Raw genomic sequence first — 12,423 nt, 5'->3', positions numbered from 1 at the left:
CACGTCGATATTGTTAACGCAAGTTTCTCCACGTGTTAATTTTATTCGTAGGCCTTTATCCATTGTTCGTTCAACCGTTTTGCCACTGTCCAAATTGTTTGCTCCACGTTGGCAGTGATTGACGTTGTTTTTTGCAATGCCATCGCTGTCAACGTGGAACCTTTTTCGCTATAAATACCAGTTCATTTGTAGTGTTGTTCATTCGCAATTCAAAAGTTGTACTGAAGAGAGCTAAATGATAGTAGACAACCTAAATCGAAAAGAAGAAAGCGGTATAACAATGCATTCATTTTTCCCTGATATTTGTTCATTTCATTTTGATTTTAACGGTTCAAAACCAATTTTACCCTTTCTTAACTTATTTAAAATACATGGGTGCATGCCAGTACTTTGCATTGAAGTCACAGTTACACTAACGTGGCAGTTGTATATAACGTTTTTGTAACATTGTTGTATAAATTGTATCTAATGTAAGTACATTTTGGCTTGTACATTGTACCTGACAACACCGTGATGCAAATATAAGCTAATCTTTTAAGATACCGTACATCCATGCATTTCTACGTTTATTGCATGATGATTGGTTGTATATGCAAAATATGTTGATGTTGACGAGATATCAATAGGTAATGTACTAATAAGCAAGGACAAGTATGACATCTAGCTGAAGTAACTGTTTTCAAATTATGAATGCAGGAATTGCCGGTTGCCTATGAGGATTGCATATACAGATGAAAGCGACTCACCGGAGTCAGAAAATATCATTACTGTAAGTAAACAAATACTTTAATCACTTATGAATTATGCTAATCCCAAAATTTGACGATTTTTAGGTGTTGTTTTTTGAGAAATTGAGCGGTTTCTAAAAGTGGTATGATTTTAAAAAAATATTGCCATCTCATTTTAAGGTTAATAGCCCGGATTAAGGTGTTCAATCAGAACTTTTCGAACATTGCCTAAATATGCTGTCGTCATCCAGGATTTTGAGACCAGCATGTGCCCCAGTTGGAGCGTGATAGATTGGACAGTCCTGAATAACATAGTTGTCAGTTTGTTTTCGTGTGCGACACTTGACGGTGTAGAGGGAGCCAAGCATATCACTAAATATATTTTGTTAATGTTCACTTTGACGATCACTAAATCTTCCATAGGTTTCTACTCCTGTATGAGCAGCTGAGGTTGCTACAACCTTGCAGCAACTGCCATAAGTTTCGGAATATCCACAATCTTCCTCTGTGAGGGCACCACAGCATTCAAGTCCAGAGCGCGAACAATCAATCCTTGATTTTCACGTGGATGACAATCAGTTAAATGTTGCAATCGACACTACGCCTGAAGTGACCAAGAACATATCTCGTTACGAATTTGTTACGCTGCAGAGTGAAGGTTTGCACCTGGTTAAATTAAAATCTTGAAACTTGTTGGATTAACTTCGCTCAACAATTGCTCAGCTGCATCGGTGTGATGATATAGTTTTAGTTATAATTCTTCACTTCGTCTATTTATGTTTATTCTCTTTTTTTATCGTTCGTAACTCCCATCTTTACTCACAAGCAGCGCATTTTGAAAATTCAGTTTCTCTAATTTTGGAAGATCTGTTGAGTCTCTCACGTGAGCGCCTCTACAAGAGCATTGTTCTTAATTGGCAGTATTATTTACCACTCGCTTTTCTTGTTTGGCAGCTGCTTAAATCACAACTGTCCTAGCGTGGGAGCTATTCTTTCTGTATTGTCAAAGCAAAGCACCTTTGCTAACACCGAATCATGTTAAAGCAACTATTTATTTTTCACACAGTTCGACGAATTCGAATTGTTCAACTGGAAATTATAGGAATTTTAAATTCTGTCAACGAAAAATTGGATATAATAATGACAAACGAAAGAAGCGCCCCAGCTCAACAAATAGAGGAACCCCCTTCGGACATTCCATCTTTTTCCATCAACAGCCTGGAGAATTTTGATGAGCTTGAACACAACCTGGGAAGCAGCACTGTTCAAAATAAACTGGTAATTTTTTTTTTACTGTTAACATGGCTGTGGAATCGGTATCACAACTCTGACTCTCCTCATAGAATAGACATACAAGAAATACTGGTTATTTTCACCCTCTTTAAAACAGTTTTGCAATGTCGGTACTGCTGCAAATTTCTTGAAACTTTCAACCAGCATTGATTGCAGCAAAACAACGATTCATTGATTTGCAGCAAAACAACAAAATTATACATTTCCCAAAGTTTTTGACACTTTGACAATGGATAATTTTAAAATTCCTTGTAATGTAGAGCATTCCTCAATTTTATATAGGGGTCGGAGTCAGTGCAATTTTAAAACTCCGACTCCTTTGGCTAAACAATAAATGATAAATATTGTTTTGCAGATTTCTTATTTTAGGCGGTATTTTTCGACGGACTACAAAAAGAGCGTAAAGCAAATTCTTTCTGGAGTATTTACGGACACGCTTATGACGAAGTTTAATTAGATGGGTCAACGCGGTTCCAAGCGCCCAATTAAAGATTGCAAACTTATTTTTGTAATTCATGGTGTGTAGCCTAAACTTTAGATTTTGCACGTATACCCTGCTTAATGAACGTATGTTGCAATCTATTTTTAATATATTTGAGCCGTGAAGAATTCTGTATATCTATTGCTAGCCTATTGCTTTTGCGACCAAGCACTAACTCTTTTTTGCTTACAGCATCAGTTCGAACATACAGTTGCACAAAAGACACAACCATGGGCGATGTTAAAGCTGTTGTGCAAGAATTCCTCAAATCAGCTGAAAAGAGAATAAGAAGACAGTCAGTTGCAAGGACATCTTCATCCAGCACGGTTCGCCCAACTGATGATGTGTGAAACAGCTGTACGCATGTGATTTTGGTACTAAATAAATTGCCATATTAAACACGGGTTTGATGTGTAAAAACACAGGTTTGATGTCATGTAAAAACTAGGGTTTGATGTGTAAGACACGGGTTAGAAGTCGTGTAAAAACACTGGTTAGATGTCGTGTAAAACACGGGTTAGATGTCGTGTAAAAATACGGCTTAGATGTCGTGTAAAAACACGGGTTTGATGTCGTGTAAAACACAGGTTAGATGTCGTGTAAAACACGGGTTTAGAAGTCGTGTAAAACACGGGTTAGAAGTCGTGTAAAAACACGGGTTGCGTTTGTGCAAACACCCGTGTAAAACATGGGTTTAGAAGTCGTTTAAAACACGGGTTTAGAAGTCGTGTAAAACACGGTTTAGATGTCGTGTAAAACACGGGTTTAGAAGTCGTGTAAAACACGGGTTTAGAAGTCGTGTAAAACACGGGTTAGAAGTCGTGTAAAAACACGGGTTGCGTTTGTGCAAACACCCGTGTAATACACGGGTGCACGTCACGGGTTTTACACGAGAAACTGGGGTAAAAAAACACGTATCTTTCTCGTGTTTTTCAGGAGCCAATGTTTATGGGGAAACTACAGACCTATTGCTCTTGCTACGGTCATTTCTAAACTATTTGAGCATGTTGTACTTTTTTTCATTAATGACTATCTCACAACAAATGATAATCAATTTGGCTTTAAACCTAAGCATGGCACAGATATGTGCATTTTTGTACTTAAGCAAGCTGTGTCTTACTACAGAAAACGTGGAAGTCCTGTTTTCTTTGTATTTTTAGATGCTTCGAAAGCATTTGATAGGGTAAACCACAACCTCCTATTCAAGAAATTAATTCAACGAGGAGTGCCGATATGCCTTGTTCGTCTAATTGTTTATTGGTATACCCATCAGCGGATGTACATACGCTGGGGTTGTCATTACTCACAGTCTTTTTCTGTCAGCAATGGTGTCAATCAGGGTGGTGTCCTCAGTCCTTACTTATTTTCCGTGTATATGGATGATCTATCGACTGTGTTAAGCAAAACCAAGGCAGGCTGTTACATAGGTAATACACTTGTCAATCATCTCATGTTTGCTGATGATATTTGTAGTATTTTTCCAAGTGTACATGGTCTGCAGAGTATCTTGAATGTGTGTAAAGATTATGCGCTTTCTAACGATGTCATTTTTAACTGCAAAAAGTCATTTGCTATGTACTTCCAAACCAATCACTTAAAGTTAAATTTGAATCCAATTGTACGGCTCAATGGAAGTGAGATCAAATTCGTAGACAGTGTCAAATATTTGGGTGTTTTTCTTGACACAGCAATGTGTGACGACAAAGATATAAATCGACAAGTGCGATCAATCTACTGTTCTGCCAACAAATTAAAATCAAAATTTTACAAGTCCTCCAGTGATATTAAAAATGTTCTATTCCGTTCATATTGTACTCCAATGTATGCATGTCATCTGTGGGAAAATTATCATCAACGTGACATTAATCGCCTGCGTGTTGCCTTCAATAATGCATTAGAATTATACACAATTTGCCTAAACACTATAGCGTACGTGAACCATAGCATCTTTTCACATATAAACTAGGTGGGCAATTGCCCACCTAGTCCCTTCGCTTGCCCACCTAGCCCTTTCTTTGCCCCCCTAGTTTGAAACTATGTGGGCAATTTTTAAGACGTAATTTTTGTATAAGTGTGATCCTAGTTTTATCTTAAAACAGCAAATCTGTAGTTTTTCTACATTCTTATGGAACACTTTACTTTTGCGATCTATCAGCGCTACCGAACGTGGGAATTCGTTGTATTTCATTGCAGTTATTTTTATTTATTTATGCAATAGCAACATAGGGTGGCATCACTAGATGCCTACATCATTTCTTAGGAACGAAACCTGCCTGCCAACGCAACTACTTCGCGATTCTCACAGTTTTTACCATTAATGACTCATAGACCCAGGAAGCTGACTTGAGAGTGTAATCCTATCTCTATGTCATCAAAGTAAAGGTAAAGTAAAGGTCCCATACTCAGATACTGAGCTTTGGGGAATGAGAAGATAAGGTTCTCATTATACTAAGCCTTCGGCACTGAGATTAGGGTGGCCAGTTCCTTGCTCTCGGCCGCCTTTACTTCAGCAACTACGTCCACCCAATTTATTACACCCTGGGTAGAGGTGAGCGGTGTTTTTCAACAACCAGCTGAAGCCGGGAGTCTAACCAGGTTTGCATAATTGGAAAGCCAACGCCTTATCCGTTGCGCCATCCCACCTTATCCGTTGCGTCATCAAAGTAGCCTACTCCTTTCCAACTTTGATAAAAGTAATTCGGCAATTGCTTCTTAACGAAAAATGATAGAGAATAGGCTAATGTCTTGGTACGATGGGAATCGTCGTATTTTTATATTTTTATCTGGCTAGGGCTAAAATTGAGTAGCCTACAGTTTCCCTTTAAGTAGATTTCGCTTTGTAACTCTGTTCATTTACTTCTTTCTGGCTTAAAGCAATTGAATTTTCTTGTTCTTTCTAGGTATGTGTAATGATGCATTAGAATTAGCAGGTTATGCCGGACTGAGCAAAAATGTTTTATCAGCTTGTTGATGTCTCGTTGCTAGTTATTCATTATTGTTATTGTATAATTTGCGCGGACTGCTCTGAAGTTTGACAAAATTGCAACATGATCTTCTAAATTTCCAAAAGACGTGGAAAATGATTTGCAAGACTAAACAACAGCCAGGTACCCAAACCTTAGTCATCAATTACAAAAGAACAAGAAAAGTGATAGGACAAGCTGCATAACAGGTTCTGCACTATTTTTTATTTCAAAAATAATTTTTATTAAGCATAACAGTTGGGAGAAAACTTTGCAGCTTTTTTCGATTGAACTTTTTAGATTCCGGTTATAAAAGTAATCAAGTAACGTTTTAGATACTCTTCACATTTTGAACTATTATATTTCTTTGGCAGTTAAGGAACGAACAGCTAAATGGAAAGCTTCAGCATACATCTAGAACTTATTAGCCTACCTTTGACCTTAATTATAATATCGTTAATGTTCCATTCAAGCAGATTATCAATGTGTGTTGTGAGTAGCCTATGCTACCTTAAATTTTGTGTGAGATTTTAAAAGTCTGAATTACCGAAGTTTGTTGCCGATTTTCATCAAAATGAAATACCAGCTCTTTAGAATCATCTAATTTTGCGAAGATTCAACTCACTATAATATCTTAGCAGTTGTGTGTCATATATTATCATAGTTGTTTCTTTTTACATTCTAGGGGGATACGGGGGCATGTACCCCCGGAAAAATTTTGCAAAATTACACTCAAATAATGGATTATAGTGCTTTATGGAAACACTTTTAGGATAATATTTGTATGAAATTTATTAGCAGATAAACAGCTATTAACTTATTAAAGGCAGCTCTTACACACGAACGGTAAAAAAACTGCGGCTAAACTTAGCGAACACCAAAAACTCAGCTATACAAAAACCCAACAGAGTAAGCGATTCTGAAATATTATCACATAACTCTGGAAAAGTGTAGAAACGTGTCGAAGGCCCAAACGTAAAGTCATGTAGCCTAACCTACACCAAAAGCAGCGAAGAAAACGTTTAAGATATGATCTTGAATTAATTGAAAAGACATAAACCAGCAATCCAAACCTAAATATAATTGTTTCTCGTGACATACAATTACATTTTAAGTTAAAATTGCAGGTTCCAGGAGTTAGGACTAGGACCGATATTGAAATGACACAATCGGCAAAAAGTCTGAATGTAACTTTAAAATACTTCGTTCATTTGTTTTTCCAAAATTGGCGTCTTTCTGTGTGTATAAAGCAAGTTCTGAGGGGTGTTAATTGTCAGATATCTTGGAAAACGATGTAAATTTATACAAATTTTATTATATTTTCAACAAAGGGCTCAACTTCGGAATTCAAACTTTGAAAATGTTGAGGGGGGGCATGGCCCCTTTCGCCCCCCCTGGCTACGCCAATGAGGCTGCATTATTATTTATAAAATATTGTGGGCGGAGATGAATAATATAGGAATCAATTATGGGTCTCAAAAGTTTAGCCTAAGTATAAATGTTTTTTTTACCCACAATTTTCCTGAGAAATCTACATTTTTACTTGTTTTACGCTCGAAAAAAATGCCCCTTTTTCCATCATTTACGCGCAAAAACTGCCCCTTTTTAACATTGTTTGCGCGCTAAAATTGCCCTTTTTGAAAATTTGCCCACCTAGTCCCAATTTGTGAAAAGATGCTATGACGTGAACATCAAGTCTTGTGCAACATTATAACATTTGATGCATTACTTCGGAAATATGTTTTTTCTTTTGTTGGAAGATGTGAAGTTTCGTCTAACTCTATTGTTGCCTCCTTGATGAGGTTCGACTGCCATCGTAAATCAAATTACCGTCTTCAGTATAATAATTCTATGTAGCCTATGCTATTATCTAGTTTTGATGGCTGCCATGTCATCTGATTGTTTTTATCGTTCTGAATACTTTCAGTTCTTCTAACTTGTAACTCTACCGTACCATTGTCTGTAAACTTGTAACAGTTGATAGCATATTTAGTTAGATTTTGTGCATTTGCAGTTTGTGTATTATTTCGTTGTTTTGGATATGGACAGCTTTGTCTGATGCAAATAAATATTATTATTATTATTATTAACCTTTAGTGTAGTATATACGTTGTAGATAGCAGGTTCTTTACAGCAAAAGAGTTTTTTAGCAGAGCATTTTGTACTAGTAGAAATCCGCCATTGCTTGCTACACGTGACCATGGGGATACCGCGGACATAAATATCTAAGTGTCCGGGGTATCCCCTAGGCTAATAGACCTTCTGTAATTTTTTTGATATTTTGTTATTCCATTCAACATGAAACAATTGCAGGATTTCTTTGTAAATATTATTGGTACAATACATGTTATTCAAGACTATTTTCAACCATATTTTGGTTTGTCTGACATAGCCTACAACCAGACTAAAAATAAAATAGTCACAACCAGACTAAGAATCAAACCTGGGACCTTCGGGACTGGTTTTAACGTAACATCATATATTGAACTTAAATGTTAATATAAAGTGTTAAACTGCAATATGTGTGGCATTGAGAAACCACAAGAAATACTTCTATGATAGAATGAAATTGAGCAGTTAATGATTAATAATGAATCGATTATTCAGTCGACATGGAAAGCTGGGATTGTTAACACGATTGTTATGGATCAGAGGCCTATAACATAGAGCACATGGACCACAGGCGAACAACATACAAGTCATGGACAACAGGCGTACAGCATACAACTCATGGACCAGAGGCGCACAACACACAACTCATGGTCATGGACCAGAGGCGTACAACACACAACTCATGGACCAGAGGCGTACAACACACAACTCATGGACCAGAGACGTACAACACACAACTCATAGTAATGGACCAGAGGCGCACAACTCATGGTCATGAACCAGAGGCGTACAACACACAACTCATGGTCATGGGCCAGAGGCGCACAACACACAACTCATAGTAATGGACCAGAGGCGCACAACACACAACTCATGGTAATGGACCAGAGACGTACAACGCACAACTCATGGTCATGGACCAGAGGCGTACAACACACAACTCATGGTCATGGACCAGAGGCGTACAACACACAACTCATGGTCATGGACCAGAGGCGTACAACATAAAACTCATGGTCGTGGATCAGAGGCGTACAACACACAACTCATAGTAATGGACCAGAGGCGTACAACATAAAACTCATGGACCAGAGGCGCACATAACACACAACTCATGGTCATGGACCAGAGGCGTACAACACACAACTCATGGTCATGGACCAGAGGCGTACAACATAAAACTCATTCGTCGGAGTGCTGCCCTTGGTGTCCACAATTATCAGAGTCTCAAAAAATGCTATGTGAACGAAATGAGATTTTTCTCGCCTCGAAACGAAACTTAAAGAAAAATTTATATGTAAATAAAGTTTTCCAGTTTTGAACACTCCTGAACAACAATAAGCAAACAATGAAAACAAGGCGCAAGATTCACACATTTCATATTTTACATCGAATGATTTTATATTATTCATACTTTTGGTGAACTAAATTATTGACCAATCATCGAACGGCAAATTAAATTACATTTAGTTACCAAGTTACCAAAGTTAATTAATTTAAACTTTGAAAGCATCAATGAATTTATAGACAGGAAGTATTTCAACATAATCGCCCATGAAGCAGCAGTGTCCCTTTTCAAACCAATATTAGCTGCTGATAAAACCAGCTCAATGGACCAGTGGTATCTCCTTGGGCTCTGAAGCTGGTAGATCTGAGATCGTTTCCAGTTCGGCTCATACCGAAGACTTTAAAAACGGTACCGATTTTGTTCCTTCATGCATAACGCAGTGAGAATTAGTCGGGTAATAATGTGATGACATTTTACAAAATTAAACATGAGTCCTGTCGTTGTCGCACCTTTGCTGTTGTAGAGCGACAATAAATAAACCAATAACATTATTGTTAGTTGCAGATAAAAAAAAAACAATATATAAAAAAGTTCAAAAAACATGATCTTTTTTCATACATACTCTGTAATTTACACCATAGTCATCATTATCATTATAGTTATCATCATTATCACGCATTTCAAATTTTCCACTGCGTTCTACCATTTTTAGTTTCGTTTCGAGACATCACAAACAAAGTTTACTAACAATTTTTCCATTCACAAACTTCATTAAAACAAAAAGTGAATGCATTATTCACTCATTGCATCATTATATAGGCTACAAGTATACAATATTAAGCAGAATGGTTTCAAATTGTTCATGATTTAGGTTAGCCTACCCAAATTAATCAATGGTTAAATGGCAATGATAAACAAGTAGTACTGTAAGTATTTCAAAGTAGTATTGAAGAATTGTTCGAAGCAGCTAATGTATTATTTGAAACCAATATTTGAAGAATATTTTGAAACCAATACGGTAGCCTAAGTATTTCAAAGTAGCATTGAAGAATTGTTCGAAGCAGCTCATGTAGGCTACTATTTCAAACCAATATTAGTTGAGATAAACGAAAAGAAACAATATAATAATGTTCACAAAATATTACTGTATCTTCTTTCTCACATCCTCTGCAATTTACATTGGTTGTTGGATAATCTTGGATAGATCTTGGGTTAGGCATTTAACCACTTGAGCTATCGTGAGGCATCATAAGTCATCACCTTCACAAGGCATAAGCCCAGATACGCGAATACGAAGTATACAATTTATCAATATTTGTTGTTAGAGACTCCGGGGCCGAGGGTTTATCCTTTTACCACCCCGGGTTCTCACTGGTTCACAGGATTGCACTGCGAAGCTATTAGAGGGTAAACAATGTTTATCAATCATCACATAGCAATCATAAGTAATCTCAAGTTAAATTCACAAACATTCTCAACGAAATATATAAAACAGCAACAACTCATGAATTGTAACAGCGGCAAAAATTTATATAGGCCTATATTTTTTTCATATTTTGTATATTTACTATTGTTACATTTTCTTACAGTCACAAACAAATTTAAAATGACATTTCTCGATTTTTTGAAACAGTTTTTGGCTAAAGCAAAATTGTGTAGGCGCATAACAGAACTGAAAAAAGTAAGATGATCCATTAAAAAGCAAGGTGTCTCTCTATCTTACAGTACATGGTTGGAAATTTTTATATGAGGAATTTATCTCTTTTGAAAAGAGGAAATAATTATGTTTTGATTGTTTTAATTCACATGGTTGTGTGATCGAAGATATAAATTGTGAATGTCATTACAGTAGAATTCGCCTATAACGGCACCTCTAGGGGATTGCAAAAACTAATTGACAAAAGTCACGCAGAAAATACAGTAAACAAAGAAATTGTTTAAAAAAAACCTACAGCGAAAGGTACAGGAAATTTGCGCAATACAGCTCGTTACATACAGTAGTAGAGAAGTTCATTGTTTATTAGCAAAAAAGGCATTGATCTTCACCTGTTTTGGTTTTGACACGGATTTCTCTACCACATAGCGTTCAGCTTTTGCTAAATAATGTAGGATTTGCTCGCTATCGTCGTGACTTCGGAAGTATCGGTCTAGTTGTCTGATTGACTTCAGGGCTTCTACAACGTACAACTGTTGCTTTGAATTGTTTAAAGATCAGCAGTAGAGCTGCTTTTTACACGTGATAATTTTTCACGCGGGAAAAGAGTTAATTCAGTTAATTAAAGTCCCTGTTGCGAAATGCGAACGACGTAGCAAAATAAAGGGAAGACATTTTGCAAGCAGCAGCGCTAACTGGATTAAAAGACTGACGGTTCGTGGTGAAGGTGATGGCTTAAAGTTACGTTATAAACGAACAAAAGACGTCTGGGGTCGGGACCAATAAAGGGTGCTGTTACATGCGAATTGACGTTATAGGCGATGCTGTTGTAGCCGAACTACAATGTACCTAAAAGATAGGAATTCTGCCGGGACCGAGCGAAATGTGACGTAATAGGCGAATTGACGTTATAAACGAAGCCGTTATAGGCGAATTCTACTGTATATCTAATATTCTGTTCTAATGTTCTTATATTTTATATCTAATGTTGATATCTGGTGTTTAGGGCAAAGCATTCAAACACAGTATTTAAGAGGTAAATTGATCCTTGCAATCTTGTTTGACCACACATAGTCTGGCTGCTGTGCTTTTCAATGAAGTCATTCGGTGGGTCTAACAAGGCCTTGAATCAACGTAAGTCTAAAGCACGAGGCAGTGTCCTGGCGAGACACTTGAAGAAATGCTTGAAGATCAAAGTGTTCAAACACTGGCCATGATACAATAATACAAGTCTAAACCACGTGGCAGTGTCCTGGCGAGACACTTGAAGAAATGCTTGAAGATCAAAGTGTTCAAACACTGGCCATGATACAATAATACAAGTCTAAACCACGTGGCAGTGTCCTGGCGAGACACTTGAAGAAATGCTTGAAGATCAAAGTGTTCAAACACTGGCCATGATACAATAATACAAGTCTAAACCACGTGGCAGTGTCCTGGCGAGACACTTGAAGAAATGCTTGAAGATCAAAGTGTTCAAACACTGGCCATGATACAATAATACAAGTCTAAACCACGTGGCAGTGTCCTGGCGAGACACTTGAAGAAATGCTTGAAGATCAAAATGTTCAAACACTGGCCATGATACAAAATGTAAATACAAAAGCACAGGTGAACTTAATTCAAATCGAAAATTATCTGTAACAATAACACCTCCAGAACAGACTTGGACAACTAGATATTTTTTAGCTTATCAAAATTAAGTTGGAATTATAGTTAGAGCTATGCTAAGTTTTAAAAATTAGACTAAAATTAGAATTAGAGCTACCCAAGTTTTAAAAATTAGAGTAGAATTTAAATTAGATTAGAATCAGTTTGACGCAGTTGTCACATATCTCTTTCTATTTAGATAAAAACGCCAATATGGCAACTCTGGATCAAAGTGTCATTCCACCATAACAACA

Source organism: Aplidium turbinatum, chromosome 1 (genome assembly GCF_918807975.1).
Source record: "Aplidium turbinatum chromosome 1, kaAplTurb1.1, whole genome shotgun sequence".
NCBI classification, from domain to species: domain Eukaryota; kingdom Metazoa; phylum Chordata; class Ascidiacea; order Aplousobranchia; family Polyclinidae; genus Aplidium; species Aplidium turbinatum.
The sequence above is the reverse complement of the archived record's forward strand: the minus strand, read 5'-3'. Positions refer to the sequence as shown.